Source organism: Anser brachyrhynchus (genome assembly GCF_964034855.1).
Source record: "Anser brachyrhynchus genome assembly, chromosome: 4".
NCBI classification, from domain to species: domain Eukaryota; kingdom Metazoa; phylum Chordata; class Aves; order Anseriformes; family Anatidae; genus Anser; species Anser brachyrhynchus.
In genome coordinates this window covers 40,633,519-40,648,102 of record NC_137698.1, presented here as the reverse complement: position 1 = coordinate 40,648,102, position 14,584 = coordinate 40,633,519, and the positions used below count along the sequence as shown (strand labels likewise).

Sequence of the window (14,584 nt, the reverse complement as noted above, 5' to 3'; positions counted from 1 at the left end):
AGGAGGCAGAGAAAAGAGTTCTGTTCTCTTTTAAAGCACAAACATACTTTGATGGAAAAGTAGAGCCCATTTCCCAAAGAACTCTCCTCATTTCAAGCAAGTGAAAACTGGAAGCCTGCTTCTCTAAGGAGCAGCAAATTGTGTCCCTTTGGCTGACACTGAGAAGTTCTGCAGTGCTCTTTAGCCTAAGCCTGGCCTAGCTGCTGCAATGGAGACCTTGAGGTTTTAAATGTTAGATATTGAAATATATAACCATGCTCCCTTACAAGGTCAGTGGATATTTTTTAGGCAGTTCACTATCATTAAAATTAAATCTGGTTTTAATATAGTTGGCTCTCATCAACTCTTTCACTAGTAGCAGCAGTCTGGGTAGCACTAAAAAATTTATGTGACCTTTGAGAACCTTAAAGAATATCAAAAAGAACTTCTTTCTCTAGTGAACAAGCACATGCCTGTTGATGTCATTAAGTGGAATCAGATGTGTTAGCAGTACTAGCACATCCCTTTGGTTTTATCTAAACAGTGGTAACAATGCACAATAATAGCTCTGATATCTGTCTTATTTAACAGCATCATATGCAATGAATCCCCAGTGATGATTTCTCCTAACTTTGGGTCCTAGTCCGTAATGGATTCCACCCTGCAGAGAATCCTTATTCTTTTTCTGGGCTTGTCTGAGGTTAGGCTTGTCTGAGGTATGCCTTTCAGATATCCATAGCACGCTTACCTCTCTTTGATTTTCTGATTGCAGTGTTCAGCACTTCTTAAATCAATTTGTAGGTGACTTAGATCAGAGAACTGAGCTTTGATAAGTAAGTAGCAGGCTTTTGGTCAAGATTTAGATGAAAGCTAACTTTTGTGAATTTCTTTCACCTAGTTGCACATGTAGGAATAGGCATAGTTCATAGCATCCAACAAAAGGAATGGAGTCAAGGTCATGACTTTCCAAAAGTTCAGAAAGAAAGAGGATGGATCTTACCTTAAGGTTTGTGTTCTCCTTTGTTTTGTTGATGAGAAATGTGTGCATTTAAAAAAAGAAACAAAAAAAGCCAACAAGATGACCCTATATAGTTCAGGAAAATGACAATTATCTCAGTATGCATCTCTGATGGCTGTATCTCAAGATATTGCCTTGTTTTTTTGTCCTTTACAGAGTTATGCTTGTGTATTTATGAAACATTCATGGACTGTTAGTCTTGCTTTAGTAAACAGGTAGTAAAGAAAGACAGTCTTGCTTTAGTAGGACAGGAGGTAGTTAGTAGATATACACTAGTATGTATTATTCCTTCTTACTAGTATGTATTGTTCCTTCTTCACTTACCAGCCATGTTTTGGTGACTTTCTATTCATATAGTATGAGCACAACTGTCAAAGACTTTACTAATTTATTAACTTAAGGATGCAGCATAGTGATAGATATATGATTTAACAGTTTATTATTCTTCATTAAAAATGCAGTAGAACATTAACAGGGTTTTATTCTCAAAGGTATTACATGTAGAGAAAAGAGAGAGAAGCTAGAATAGAAAACAAAGCTATGAACTATTACAGGTTTCTATAATTTTAAAGTTGGATGACAAATCATATTTGCTTATCCCAAAGCTTTGTTATGCAGTAAAACAGAGTTAATGAGAAATCAACCCCACTGCTCAGAAATTTTGGCAAATCTCAGCTCATCTTCAGATTGGATCTAGGCAAATCTGTTTTTTTTTTAGTCTTTTTCTCTGTAGCTTCCATGGAAGTCTACTCTACACAGCTGTCTAATTAGTCACTGCAAAATTGCAGGCAAGTCTATCATCCTCATTATCAGTTGTGTTTCTGGCTATGTGTATTAGCCTTACTCCAAAAGTCTCCCATTGTTTTCCTTCCTGCTTCCTAGATCCATCTCATTTTTGTGAAAGGGGACATAGCAAACTAATAAGGAAATAGTTCATTTATATTTTTTCTGGTTATAAATTGCATATGAATAATTAATGAGGATGTTGCATGCATGAGGTGTTATATGCTGTAATAAGAACAGTAATAGAGCTGTAGATGTTACTATCCACAAAACAAGCAACTCATTGCCCCTTTGCACTCTATGAATACAACTGGTTGCCTACTTGAGAAACCATAATAATCCTTTATTACCTTTTGTTATTTTTTTTTTTTATAAAGTAGGGTTAGATTCCTTATATTGAAAAAAGAGAAAGTGCATTTCTCAACTGAAAGAATTATTAGAATAATGTTATCTATACTATTCTTAACTTAGTACAATATCCAAAATATTTTCCAAAAGCTTAATATTGAATTAAATTGTAATTATTTTTTTTGGTGTGTGTTTGATGTCCGTATAGAGTTATTTTTCTTTTAGATTCTGCTTGTGCTGAACAGTCCACATTTCCTATCTGATACAGTTTATTTTCATTATATTTTGGTGGTGTGTAGGAGCAAAATCTTTGGTTCTCACCAGAAGTACAATTACCAGAAATTTTGTAAGAATTCTTTTGTGTGTCGTAAGATTTCCAATTATGGGTATTTCATTGAGAACCTGTTCGAATAAAACACCTCTAGGAAACATATGGAATAACAAAACATTCAGGCTTTGGCTGTAGCAATAAAGGGTGGAAAAAAGACAACCTACCCTTTTTGAAGTACTCCTCACACAGTTTGTACAAAATGCTTTATTCAGGCGGAAAGGTATATTCTAATCCCAGATTTTTATTTTTATTTTTTTTCCTCTTTCTCTTGCTCTAGATAAACCAGTTTGTACAAAGGTCAGCAAAGAAAATAGTGCATAGCCCTGGGCTTCATATCGTGCATTTGACCACGATCATATTTGGTGTGAGGCCAGGAGGAAAAAAGATATTTGGCAGGTAGGATGGTGTAGAGGTGCATGGTTAAGGAATCATTTTTCATATTTAGCCCACACAATTTATATTTTTATATTTTAATGTTCAGGAATACTCACCTTCCTATATCAAACCAATAATTGTAGCTAAGAATCAAAGGTAAATATGACTTTTCAAGGTTAAACAAGGAGTTAGTCTTGTCATGGTCACAATACTTTGTAAACATATAAGAGTTTGTTATCAAATTGTGAGATAAAAATAGCTCTCCATGTTAGGAAACATGTGATGTGATCCATCAGGATATTTAAGCATGTTTTACTTCTACATAGGTTAAAAAAGAAATAAATAACCACAAAACACTTCAGTGGACTTTCTTTTTTGCTGGGAGTCCTGTGCTATGCTAGGGCCTTAGTTAGGATAGTTAGAGGCCAAAAACAACAACAAAAAAAAACAAAAAAACTAGAAACATGAGCAAAAATCATTTACACTGAATGTGTTGTTTATTTTTATTGTCTTTTTCTTTTATCATTCATCATATTTCACTCATTTGAATGAGACGTATCTTTCACTGACACTTTTTATTTTTTTTGGTCAACAAAATGCAAAGGAGAGGAACCTATACTTTTGCTCTTTGCATCTCTAATTTGGAAATATAAGATGTTCAGGAAGTCCTGTTAAGCTTGCAATGATCTATTGAAAATTAGCTCATTTGTATGAGCTGAATCGAGCACCAAAATGTCAGGTGTGCTCCTTTTCCCAGCATCGTTGCTAATCTATAGTTTTGGTAGCTGAAGAGAAGTGATGTATAATGAAAATGTCTACTGTGCTGTATATCATTTGCTATTCCTTATTACAGTCAGCCATCTATTCATCCTTTCTGTATGTACTCATGAATATGATGCATAACAAACTGATGCTCCATTTTTTTCCTCATTAAGAATTTGATATCTTGTTCAGCAACACTGAAGAGGAAACGATTTGCGTTTGGTTCTCAGTGTGCATTTTATAACCCATAGAAAATTAAAAATAAACAGCAATATGCACAATGATTTCATATACTTCCTTTCATATAAATTAGAAGCATTTCCAAAAAGGATGTCAGACAGAGCTTGTATGGTGGAAAATACCATAGTAGCAATGTGAAGGCTTCTTTTATAAGTAATTCATAGAATATCTGATGAATCAACATATATCAGATATATTCTACGCTTAGTTCTTCAGTGTGACAAAACTTTTCTGGTTATCTTCAAATCTCTGTCCTTTAAATGTTCATTTTTAGAAGGCTTTCCAGTTCCACATATTTATAATGTATAGACATAAATATATTTTTCAGTGCATTCAATGGAAAGTAGGAACAATCAGTAACTAGGGAGGCAGCACAAGATTTAGCGAACTTCCTATCAGGTCCAGGAACTCATTCACAAAATTTTAACCGTAGTTCATTTGGGGTGCTTTTCTTATTCTGTAGATACTAAGTTTCTATAAATGTAAGCTTTAGATGGCTGAGATTTGGTTGGTAACAAGCTGAAATTTCATTATTACTCAAATACACGTCCAGCATTTTACTTGGAGTTTGTGACAACAGGACCTGTTATTCTCTTTTTTGATGGGGATGTGCTGTTAGGTGGAAAATTAAAATTCACTTGCCCACCTGAGAATAATTTCATACTTGAAACAAGACCTATTAAAGAAAGTAAGGAAAAATGTTAAAATGAAGTGGACCTCTTTCTCTTTTGGACTTTGTGATTGGCAGCATTTGGTGTGCTGGGCAGAGCTGTGGCTGGTGTTAGCAGTGCTTCACACACTTGCTGTGGACCACTTGCAGGGCCAGATTCTCATTCACTCAGTAAAATCTGAACAAAGCTTATAGTTCATCCCTAATGTCTTCTGCTTTCAGTCTGAATGTGGTAGCAAACAAACCTCATGAAAACTCTCAAGGTAAATACAATATTTACACCTTTGCTGATAGTCCACCATCTGGTTCTAGTTTATATATACACCCTGTAATGCATAGCTGACAAAACTATAAATTATTGTAGATAATCGCAGTGCAGATGCATCAGTCTAGAATTACTTATTGAAACAGTCTCTTTGGGCTTGGAGAGTGTTTCTCAGTTAAAAGAAATATGAAAAGATCTGTTATCTCATTTTACACATACAAACATAAGTGATAAGTGTTTTTAAAATAACTCAATCAGTGTTATTTGTCCAGATGGAATCATGTTTTCCTTTCCACACTATCTGTGCCCATATCACTACAGCAGAATTCAAACCCCAAATTCTGTGTGTAGATGACTAACACAAGGACATGTTTTTTTAATAACTAGTTGAGAAGGATCAAAGAACACACAGTAAGTTACATGGAATTGGTATTGATCAACAAGGTTTTCTTGAGGCACAACAGGACTTTCAGCTGGCAGAAGGCATATACGAGGCATCTGAAGCACTTTGTGTGTGTGTGTATGAGAAAACAAATAAAAAAGAGGAAAAAGAAATATAGAAGGAAAAGCAAATGGGTAAAACAAATTGTGTTAACTCAAACCTGCAATGCAGCTATCTATTTTTCAGTTACTTTGTGCAATGCTTTGAAGCACAAATACTAGGCAAAGAAGGCTTGGCAGTTCTGCATCACATCACATAAGAAAATAGGGTTGTTGTTTAATTAGGATATGAATCTGTCAACTTTAACAACAAATATTACCCTTCAGATATATATTTTATACTATACAGAAGCAAGAGGAAAACTACCCTCGATATTGTTTTCTACACTTTTAATATGATCTTTGGCCCAGCCTTCTTCATGTATAGGGATAAGGAACTGATCTCCTGTCATGTGAGAAGGTAGAAGGCAAAACTTTGTTCTTTCCAATAACTTGCTTGTTGATTTGAGTTATTCAAAGATTAATTGCTTTGTTGAACAAGTGGGATTTACAGTTCTTTCAGTTAATAGCCCTTGGCTAGATTATTAACATTTTCTTCTTTAATTTTGGCCAGACTCTCATCTAATCCCAGGATATGAGGGAGAGTCATTTCCCCCCTCACGTTTTCCTCCACCTAATTTAGCTATGTCCTTCTGCAGCTTGTCCACCTAAATTTGACTTTCTTCCTTATGTCTTCTTTACCACTTTTCAGTTGCATCCCGGTCCTATCCCTGCTCTGTGCATTTCTTTAATACTCAACTTTATAAAAATCTTGGATATAGTTTGAAAAATTAGCATGGCGTTTCCCTCACAAAAGGCATCTAGATGTCTTTCTGTCTCCCCATGCCAATTCCAAATCATTTCATCATTAAAAGCCACACATTTATACAAAACATTATTGCAAAGAAAATAATGTAAAATGTTAGTAGTGTAAAGAAGATACTTTACAAAAACCATCTTTCCTCTGGATGACTTTCTTTGTAACAACAAACTGTGCTGATTGTCATAAACAGTGCATTTTACAATTAGCAGGAGGAGTAAGCAGCAAAGAAGCACACCATCCTCATTTTTAACACATTTGCTTGTAATCGAAAAAAAAACAGAGGCTTCTCAGCATGCTGAAGACTTAATTTTAATAACTGATGTTTACTTAATGGTTGTAACTGCAGCTTCCAAAGAGATTGGCAGTTTATAATATGCTAGCGTTCCCAGCTGTTATCATTCAAATAAGAAGGAAGACTAAGAAATTAACACTGAGAAAACTACTTAGCCACATGGTAACACATAGGATATAAACTTGACTGTAAAAGAGAAGATTAGTGTATAGATATAAATGTTTTCCCCAGTACAAAATACATTTGTAGGTATAGCTGGTCTTCACAATAAATTTTTTTCAAAGTAAATAGATTCACTTGATAATATTTGTACCAATTTGTAATGTATGTCTATCGTACCTTTTTTTTATTATTATTACTATTTTTTATTTTTAATCTGAGCAGAATTGATTGATTGGTAGTTATTAGCCTCATTTTGTCAAAGCCAAAATTGACGTGATTCTATTCAGATCTTCACAGAAATTACAGTACCAAATGGTATCATCAAATGTAATGTTCTGTAGAAGAATTACATTATGTTTATTATAGTTATTTAGAGGGTTGAAAAAAATGATATGAAGATCTTATTCAGGAAGGCATTCATCAGACTGCTGCCTTTTGTGCCCAGTTTGGCTTTCAAGCTTTTTGCTCTCACCATGTGTATGTTGCTGTTCCTCCAGCCACCTCTAAGTATTTTAAAAGGAAAAGCAAATTTTGGTTCTCTCTTAGTTATATCTTACAACATGATAGAAATGGTTCATTTTGTCTTACACTGCAGGTCAGCTGCAAAATCAGGAGCAGAACTAGGGACACATGGCTGCCAATCAGTAGTATTTTTATCAAACACTACTGTATGCCACACATAGTGTTATGGTATTCTTTTCAGCACTCAATAGTAATATTTAAAATTGAAGGTTGTTTGTTCGTTGTTTTTAATATAGTTATGGTTATGTGAGTCTCAGTAAAACTGTGGAGTATACAGGCATACCTGAAATAATGCTCTGCTGTATCGACCCAAGTGAGTACTGAGAAAGCACAGCATCAGTCTAGAGGTATTAATTCAGATACATCTCAGCAATGGTGGTGTTTAAAGCTCTCAGAGAGGGAAGGCTCTGTGCCAGCCACCAAGAAAAACAGGTCTCATCTATCCTAGGTGAAGGCAGGGCATTGGTTTTCAAGGCACTTGATGTGTTTCACTCTTTTTTCTTTTGCAGAGGGTGGGTATTCCTGGCCTGAGAATCACGGGAAATTAGCTCCTTCTGGCTTCCCGGTGGGGGTATCCAAGGGTCCATAAACCTCTGCTCTAAATCGCTGTGTTCATGGTTAACCTGGTGTAATTAATGTGAAATTCAGCTCCAGATATCCAAAATCTCTACGTGCCATAAATAAATAAATAAATTAATTAATTAATTAAATATGTGCTTAGAATCAAGGAGGCAGGCCAGATTTTCATGTTAATGGCTGACAGTGACCCCTCCAAAGAGCATGCCAAGGGTGAGAGAGGGGAAGCTGTTTCTGACCCCCCAAGCATAGGTATTTTCTCCCTGCTGTAACCCAGAGATTTCCTTGGAAATACCTGGAGGCATTCCTTAGCAAGTTTTTCTGAAATGAATCTAGTACAGGTACTTTCTGCCTCTGTTATGTTGAAATTGTGCTCTGATGAACAATGGAAATCAAACAGTGCTACAAAGAGAAAGGATAGGTATGTGGATGAGCATAGCCCAGTAATTGATGGGGAATGTCTGACACCTACATTTCTGTTCCTTCCTTCAGGACTGTCTCTCTCTTCTTTTTTTTCTTTCTGCATTTTTCACTTAAATTGCCGTATGCTATAGCCTCAAGCTGGTGAAGTAAATATGAAAAAAAATCTCATTATTCATTATGAATTGTCCACACTTCTAATAGTATGGGTATATAGATGCAGGGAGAGTAATTTTCATTAATGCTTATAAACCAACTTTGTTGTTGGGTTCTCATAACAACATAAATAATGAACAATAATGAACAAAATTTGTTTTGGTTTAGACATTTCACTGGAGCTATAATCATGAAATGAAAATATAGTTTTATACAGTCTCATTAGTTTTTTTTTGTTGTTGTTCTTTTCTTTTTCTTTTTTTTTTTCTTTTCCATAAAACAAAATATAAGCAATGGGCTTTTCTGTTCCAAAGTAATCATTATTTTTCAGTATTTCATTTTCTGCAGTTCTCTCAAAGTGTTCCTGATAATATAGTTAATCTAGGTATTTTCATTCTAGTGACATATTATACGTTAAGTTAACCTTCAATATTACTAGGTATATTTTCATAGTTCTAGCTCAGCACAATTTCTCTTCACTTAACAATTTCTAATTTAAAGCTTTCTTTACAGTAATAAATTCTAACCTTTGCCTTCTGGCATCATTTTCTACAAAACCAATATTTGCTATTTGCAAATAAGTCTTTATTTTATCTTCACAGCTAATGATTTCTTTTTCCCGTGGAAAAACTTTAGTGTATGCTCATTCAATTTTTGAATTAACGGTAAACAGGTGTTTTCTTCACTTCTGCTTTATCATAAAAAGTAATATATATTCTTTCAGTTTTTCAACTTCCAAGACAATGTTCTTCATATGTGTGACAAAGAAAGGAATATAGTAAAATTTTACTTTTAATCGGTAAATATTGGTCTATGCCTTACACTGAAATGTATCTGCCTCATGTGGTTCTGCTGAAGGACATTAACTTGCCATTCAGCTGGGACTAATTACAAGCTGCAGCAGCTGGAGAGAGACAAAGATCAGGAGGCCAGATGGCTTGGAGAAGTGCAGGGGATTTTCTTTCAGTAACAGGTTTTAAAGGACTTCCTCAGTTATCTGGAAAAAATTATCACAGGATGTCAGAAAGAAAAACTCCTTGGAAGAAAGATCTTGTGAACAAGGTAGAAAATGTTTTTAGTGGGTTTGTTCTGTTTTTCTATAGTGGGAGTGATTAAGTTCAAGCACTCCTACCAACTAGCTTTGGAAGGTTTTGAGGTGGGAGAGTGCCTGAAAGTTGCATAGGCTTCTGGTCTCTCCTCACCACGTGTTTTGCTGCTGGGGAGGAGGAGACTAGTGGGAAATCTTCATCTAGGCCTTATGTAATTGATGGTGTGCAGAGTATTTATGTACTATTTTCTATTGTGGATGTGAAAGAGTGTTGATTAGTGAAGGCTGAGCTCAGATGAACCTCTCTGGTTATTAGTGTGTGAATCCTTTATAGATGTCCACAGCAAAACTGCTATGCTCATTAAAATTAGATTGCTAGTTCAGTGATTGCTGGTTTCATCTTTGTATTTAACTGGTTCTTTCCTTTGCATATTTCTTCTCTGCTTCATTTTAGCTTATGCAAGCTTGTGTTTTGGTTATTATTAATTTTGCTGGTATATTGTTTGTTCTTGTGTGAGTCCAAGAGCTGAACGTAGCTGCACAGAGATTTCATCAAAACAATGTGTTGTAAATGGCAGGGTACGCTGAAGGTAAGCTTCACTGGCTTGGACACTTGCAACTTTGAAACACTGGATTTACATATACCAGCTCCCTAAAATGGATTTTTATTTTTAATCATACTACAGAGTGTGAATGGATAAGACTAACTGAAAATCATTTTAGGAATTTGTTGACAGCTCCTACTCATTAGACAAGCAGTCTGTCTCCTATGATATCCATTCTTCTTAGCAATGTCTATAATTTGAAAATCATAATTAACTGTGGATCCATGTTTTTTGTTTGTTTGTTTTTCCACGTGTGTGTGACGTAACAAGGAATACAGCAAAGGGACTTCAGAATTGCAGGGGTAGACATAGAAAAGTTTACTTAAAAGATTGAAAATAAATTGGAATATTATTAATTGAGCTTCTCTTTATTCTTATGGGACTAGCAAGTGGGTTTGTGTGTTTTCTTTTAGATCATTGTTGTTGCACAAACCTTCATGTAGTGTTTAATCGAGGTTTTAGGTTTGAGAAGGTTATGCTTTTAGTTTTGCATAGTCAGTAAGGTTAGGTCTAGTGCCAGAAGTGGAAAGATACATATGTTTATCTGTACAGTCATTTAGCCAATGATCAATAAATGTCTGACGATAAATCAATATGGATGTAATCTCCAGTCTGTGGGCTTCGAAGAACAATCTCCTGAGCATTCTTACCACAAAATCTATATTCACTCCTGTCTTCATTCAAGCTGATTTATGCTCTGATGCTGTTTGCTTTCAAGGACCTCCATTTCTCTAAGTGCTGCCTAGTAGGTAAGCAACAATCCATCAGAGCACTACTAATATCACAGAGGCTTATATTTAATTACAGATAACAGGTCCAGTGGGACTTGGAACAAAATAACCAATCATTAAGATTTGATATACTAAAATATAAAAAGCGAGGGAAGCCATAAAGCACAAAGGAACTGCGTGAAATAAATAGGTATTCTGTTGTTATGCTCAAAACATGTGGAATGTGAGAATAAGTTGTATGATAAAGTGTATTTTCAGTCTTGATTTTTTTCACATAATTAAATACAACTGGTAAAGAAAAGAATAAATCTATTGAATAACCAACCAAATACTCCTGTGAATAGTCAGCATAAATTTGGTGTCTTAATTAAATGTATGTGGAGAGTATTTATGGGTTAGTTCTGTTTTTAAATATAAATATGCATTTTTATTTTGCCGTAATATCAAGAAAATGTAGTTAATCTTCCTCAGTGTATGAGAGAGATTTTTGGCATCCCTTCTTCCTGTACATTTAAAGCGATGTAGTTCCTACATATCAGAGATATCACAATTTAATTCTGAAATATTCCTTAAATTTGCTCATATTTGCATATTTAAGAGCTAGATTTTTTCCAGCAGACTTGTGAAAACTGACCCTGCTGCTACAGCCAATGTCTTTAAACTGATAAATGTCAGCCCATACTAACTCTATGTTTAGGGAGAGTGGTATGCAATAAATATGAGCAACTCTAATGTTGCTCTAAATGTAGTTCTGATATAGTAAAACCAAACATTATGGATAGCCTGAGTTTGTTAGGAAACTAATTTAGCAGAAATACAGCTTAACGATATCAGTCCTATTTGAAAATTCATTTTATCTGAGCCCAATATTAATCCATTCATTTTTCTAAGCTGATGAAAGTAATTTTAAAAAGAGGAGGCCTGTTTTCTGCAATAAATTCTGGACTAGTTTAGTCCTGTATCCTTGCACGATGGACCTAAACCAACAACAAAGTTAAGCCAGAACAGATACAAATAAAAGGTGATAAAAATAATCATCTACAGCTGTCATAGCTGAAGCTTTTGAAATGATGTAAGGAAGAAATCTTCATTAGTTAGATGGAGATAAAAGGGCCAACTGATGGAAGAGTAGGAAATAAAATGAAAGAGAAGGCAGAAAGACTGCAGCCAAAATAAAACAAAGTAAAAATGCCAATGAAGATATTTAAGGCATGTGATGTGGTAACTATTATTTCAGCTAAAATATGCCTCTCTTAGCAGCTGGTTAAAAGCTGGACCGTTGCTAATCACTGTCAGCTCCTCGGCTAGCTTTTGCTGAAGAAATCTGAGATACTGACCTTTGGCTTCTGAAAAGACAACCTCAGGTTGAGACTCTTGGAAGACACTTAATCTGTTTAAAAAAAAAAAAAAATCTGCAAATCTGCATGTCTATATAAAGGGATTATTGTTAAAGTGTCTGTGAAATATCAGTGAAAGCACTAATCTCCAAGGAAAGACAGTTCTGTGAATTTACTGGTCACTGGATCTGTACCTGTTAAGGTTTCTTTTGTTTGCTTGTTTTATTTAGGAAGGTAACCCCACATTTGGAGTGCTCTGAGGACTTTCAGGTATCTTTCACAGGTGTGAGTTTGCAAGTATTGTTATTTACCCACTCAAAAATCTGCCTAAAACTTCAGCATTTAAATAATACTTAAAAAAAAAGACAGTAAAGATTTTTTTATTAAGATTTTTGAGCTTGTGAAATAAGGAAGTTCATGAACATGCACTCGGTAATGTGCAGATGTATAAACAAAGGCTAAGCTGAATGGGTTGTGCAAATTGGGTTAAGATTAAGAGGGAAGAGTAAAGGTTGGCTTTAGTCTCACAGGTTTGCTGCCTATCAGTTTGTAACTTGGCATAATATTACTGATATTATGTAATAGTAGTAATATATACAATATATATAATATTTGCAAATTATACAGATCACTGTCTGCATAATAAAATATGCCTTCTATAAAATAATGATGGGGTGGGAAAGGGAAGAAAACTGAAACTTCTTTAAAGTTGTATGTGTCTTCCTGATGATATATAAAAGGTAAGCAAGGTTAAGCCTGCTTTTGGACTAAGTTCCCTGACTCTCTAAGAGAGTCTGCTTTAGTATGACTGGTAACAGTGTGTGTTAAATGCTGTGGATTCTTTAAGTTCCTTTGTGTTCCCCAGCATTAGACTGTGGAGCCAGATTGAAGAGTTTTTTTGTTGTTTTTTTTTTTATGGACTATACTATTTTTTAATGGCTAGGTTTTCTGTTGATTATTTTCAGAAGTGCCAGGCAAATTTTATGCTTCTCACTGAAACTTAATTTTATTTCATATTCAGGAGGTCTGGTCATTTCTATTAATTGAAATAAGAGTTAATGCTGCCAAGCATCTCTGCTAGGTAGACTAGATGTTGTATGCTAACTTATGCGCCATTTAGGTAAATTTCTTATCCTGAAAAGGCTTTGAGTATTGATGGTGTGATGGTAGGTATCCAATAAGTAGCGTACTTCTGTATGATGTTTCCATGTGTCAGCTGGAGTGCTGGTATTGCAGGCATCAAGAAGTGCAGCAGTATTTCTGAGTGGGCGGCTCCATATGGGGAAGCTTATCTGAATACCTGGAGTCCCAGCTAGTCCCTAAAAGAAGTTAAATCACTCTTTGGTACATGGTGGTATATCATCCAGGGATAGGCTAATGTCATCCAAGAAAATAAATACAAGGTGAATGGTGGTGGGAGGATGAAAGAGAAGGGAAGGATGAGAAACAAAATAGTTTACAATCCTTAGCTGGCAAACAACACGTTAGAGATCTCTTTAATTTCAGTTGCTAATTATATTTTACATTTTTTCATGTTAGACTCTAGAATGGTCTGAAAATGTAGGATTATCACTCATGCTTGGTCAAGGTTTACTGTGGTTGTCAGGAGGTTTGTAGAGAGGAGCTGGAATAACAAATTAAAAGTGCTTAGGATTCGGAGGCAGTGCAGAGGCCTATCTCTAAATTTATTCAACTTCTTTATCACAGCAGCACAGATACTTCTATTTCTCTGCATAAACCACAATTCTTGTTGCTTGCAAGATATTCTGGCACAATCGTGGTAGGTATACATATGCTTGCTCTTTGTACTTGGGGTTTCACTCAGGTACATTATTTACTATACACAGAGTGTTTGTTTTCCTGTTTTTCTTTTTTTTTTTTTGGTAAAAAAATCTGTGAAGATGCAGCAATACAAATATTTTAGTAGTTCATATTCACAAGAAATGCATGAATTGGTACTTGAAGTCAAATGTGACTAACTTTAGAAAACCCTTAAAATACAGGAAAATTGGAAAATCTTTCTAAAAAAAAAATCCCTATGTCATGCATATATGGACTAGTAATGTGAAATGATTTTTACTAGCATGTTCTAGTAAGTGTGCAAATGTGTTGGGGGGGAGGGGGAGGATGTGTTTATGCACATCCTGCTTTTGTTTGTCCTCCACAGTGACAGAAATCTATCACTGTTTTCCTGACTTGCCATTCACTTTTTGCATGTTCTGGAAATACTTTAGATTTCCATACTTTTATATGGATTATAGATTTATGTTAGTTGCTTCCTGTTTCAACTCATTCTAAAAAAAAGAAAAAAGGGGGGGGGACAAGAAATCCCCCAATGGTATTTCGGAGAAGGAGATTCTGTCAAGGTATAGAACCTGCGTAGTTTCAGAGTGTATTGGAAATTGCTTATGGAAACCATTTGCTACAGTGTCATGGATCTTAAAAAGATTTTTACTGCAATTCAGAAATAAATCTGTGATTACAAGAGCTGTTTCTAGTCTATACCTGTTACTGATTGTTCAGCAGTTGTTTTTTTCTAGAATTAGTATATCTTGTTTGACTATATAAAAGTAATATGCAAGGTAAATTAATCATGGTTACTTTGAATCAGAATTTAGCTTCTGTACTGGTGGGCATACAAACATTTACCTAGATATCCTA

At 34.9% G+C, this 14,584-nt stretch overlaps 1 protein-coding gene across 10 annotated transcripts in view; it reads left to right on the top strand.

Moving 5' to 3' along the window:
- The window catches only part of LOC308194891 (uncharacterized protein), a 709,819-nt gene that overhangs the window by 567,372 nt on the left and 127,863 nt on the right, over positions 1-14,584 (top strand). The window contains exon 1 of one of the 10 annotated variants that reach the window (XR_013950999.1): positions 2,879-7,839. The exons of 6 other annotated variants lie outside the window; for them this stretch is intronic. The gene's annotated coding sequence lies outside the window, so the exon portion shown is untranslated. 3 more of the 10 variants (XR_013951000.1, XR_013951001.1, XR_013951002.1) reach the window with 3 other exon arrangements.